We start from the raw sequence: 2,776 nt of genomic DNA on the forward strand, positions 1-2,776 counted from the left end.
TCATTTCATTTATTTTACCCTCAGGGCTGTCGCCTTACAGTGTAAAAACCAATACATAGATCAAAAAGAGCGCAATATATATGAACAATATTGAAAGATGCTAGAGACAGAGCACGAAAACATTGAGAACAAAAGTACAGAAGTAAAAAAATAAAAGGGTTACAAAAAGAAAACCTTATAGAGTCTATATATGGGTAAACAACATATCACAATTGGTCTGATTCTAACACTGTGAGTAATTTGCTTTTAAAACGCGCAGTGTCGCTAACAAAGGTGGCTGTGGGTGAAAGATTATTCCAGTCACATGTTTTAGGAAGGAAGGAATTAGAGCAGGTCACTGTGAGGCAGTGTGGGACAGCTGCTTTTTGATTGTGGTGAATGCGAGGCGAGATGAAAGATGGTGTCTTTACACAGATGGCTTTCAGGCAAGGATTATGGTAGTAAATTTTATGTAAGAGGCAAATGCATGAAAGCTTACGGCGAGTGGAGACTAAGGGGAGTTTAAGATTAGATTTCATTTCTGTTACACTGGCAGTGCGACGGTAGTTTGCAACGATGAAGCGGACGCTTCGATTCTGCACGGCCTCTAGTTCTTTTGTTGATGTGATGGCGTCAGGATCCCAAATCGAACATACGTACTCTAGTTGCGGACGAATGAGTGTAGTATATATTAGCATTTTCAATGAAGGTGGAGAGGATGAAAAATTTCTACGGACGTACCCTAGCATGCGGTTAGCCTTTGAAATAATGAACCTGATATGAGCATTCCAAGAAAGCTATAACAAACATTAACGCCAAGGTACTTGTAAGACGAGACTGGATTCAGCTGAGTGTCGTTAATAAAATTATCTCGGCTTGTTTGCTGGTTACGGGTTACGCGCATGCATTTGCATCTAGCTATGCTTAATTCCATTTTCCACGATTGGCACCATTCATAAGTTTTATTTAAGTCTGTCTGTAGCTGAAAATTATCATCAGTGTTATTAATTACTCTGCAAATTACGCAGTCGCCAGAAAATAAGCACATGTTAGATGAAATCTTTAAACGTAAGTCATTTATGTATATTAGAAATAATAACGGGCCAAGGAGCGACCCATGGGGCACATCTGAATGTACTGGCGCTGGTGATGAGTCGTGGTTATTGGCGAAGACGAACTGGGTACGGTTACTATCAAAGGCACGAATCCAATTCAGTAGATTAGGATCAATGTTAAGTTGGCTCAGCTTTAAAAGTAAAAGAGAATGACTGATTTTATCGAATGCTTTTGAAAAACCTAAGAATAAGCATGAGCGAAGCCAACAGCCACAGAAACCAAGGGACACGAGGGATTTATTTAAATTAATTTATTTATTTTGCGCTCTTGTTCGATTTAGAATATTACTGAATATGTTATCGCTTAAAGGTAATTGATTAGAAAAGCAGGCGAAGAAACAACCACATGCCGCCGGTGGGATCCGAACCCACGACCTCCGAATTACACGTCCGGTGCTCTACCGCTGAGCTACGGCGACGGCTGTCAATTCTTCTGCTTTCGGGGGTATTTATGTTTACAAATAACCTAACCATTTTAGAGTGTTCACCAGCGCAAAATAAATAATTTAATTAAAAAAAAAATCCCTCGTGTCCCTTGGTTTGTGTGGCTGTTGGCTTCTCTCATATTTATAACGAGCCCCTCAAACCCCCTCTCTTGTTTGCCTAGGAATAAGCAATCAGTAATGAGTCCAGAGTCTAAAGAAACATGCAAATGATTAGTGAAAATCATTAACTGCGTTTCACACGAGAAGAATTTGCGAAAACCATGCTGTTTTGAGAGTAAAGAAGTGGTTTGATTCTATGAAAGTAGCAAGATGACTAAACATGATGTGCTCTAGAACTTTACATGGGACAAAAGTAAGTGAGAGGGGACGGTAATTACGTGTATTTTGCGTTTCCCCTGATTTGTGCACTGGGAGTACTTTCAAATTGAGCCAGTCATTAGGATGGGTGTGATAGTTTAAAGACTGCGAAAAGATGCACTGTAGCATAAAGGAATAATATTCTACGGTATTTTTCAAGAATTCAGTACTGAGGCCATCGATACCACAAGAGGATGACATTTTAAGATGTTTAATAATTCCACGAATTCCTTCTGACTAGATGACGATGGGATCCATTGGTAAAAAGTGATATTCTGAAGCGAAGCTAGGACGGAAGTGTCGGTGGGGCTAGAGAGGGCTTTGATAAAAGTGCTATTGAGAAGCGATGCGCAGAGTTGGTCAGGAACTCTACCCCATTCCAGGGTAAATAGTTGTATGGTAATATTTCGTTTGCCTTTTACTGTGTTCCAGAACTGTTTCGTGTCTTTGCTTAGCATAGCTGGAATAGTAAAGAAGGTGATTTTGGTTGATTTTAATGCATTTGAATAAGCGACTTCAGCGGCTTTATACGCGGACCATCTGACAGCAGAGTGCGTGAAGCGAGCTGTCCTGAAAAGACTTTTTTTTCTTCTCATTGGAAAACCTATTAAGATACCTGTTGTACCAAGGGGCAGCACTGTTGCTATATACCTTTTTCATGGGTATGTATTCATTTACGAGGTCAGAAACTCTAGATTTGAAGGTCTCCGATTTACGATGGACACTACGCTCGAGATAAGCACTCAAAAATTCATCTAAAAACAAATACAGATTGTTATTAATAGCCTGGAAGTAAGCCTTGCTGTAATCTCTGATGTATTTGAGCTGCTTACGTGAGCGTGTTAGGGGTAGAGAGAGGTTGAAGTTGATTATCATGTG

General features: G+C 39.9%; 1 non-coding gene across 1 annotated transcript; it reads right to left on the reverse strand.

Moving 5' to 3' along the window:
- Window positions 1-1,441: 1,441 nt before the first annotated feature.
- On the reverse strand, window positions 1,442-1,513 carry TRNAT-UGU (transfer RNA threonine (anticodon UGU)). Its single transcript has one exon. It is a non-coding gene; the product is annotated as a tRNA-Thr (tRNA).
- Between the last annotated feature and the right edge of the window lie 1,263 nt (window positions 1,514-2,776).

The sequence above is a fragment of the Amblyomma mixtum genome, chromosome 3 (assembly GCF_055824585.1).
Source record: "Amblyomma mixtum isolate Tamu chromosome 3, ASM5582458v1, whole genome shotgun sequence".
NCBI lineage: Eukaryota > Metazoa > Arthropoda > Arachnida > Ixodida > Ixodidae > Amblyomma > Amblyomma mixtum.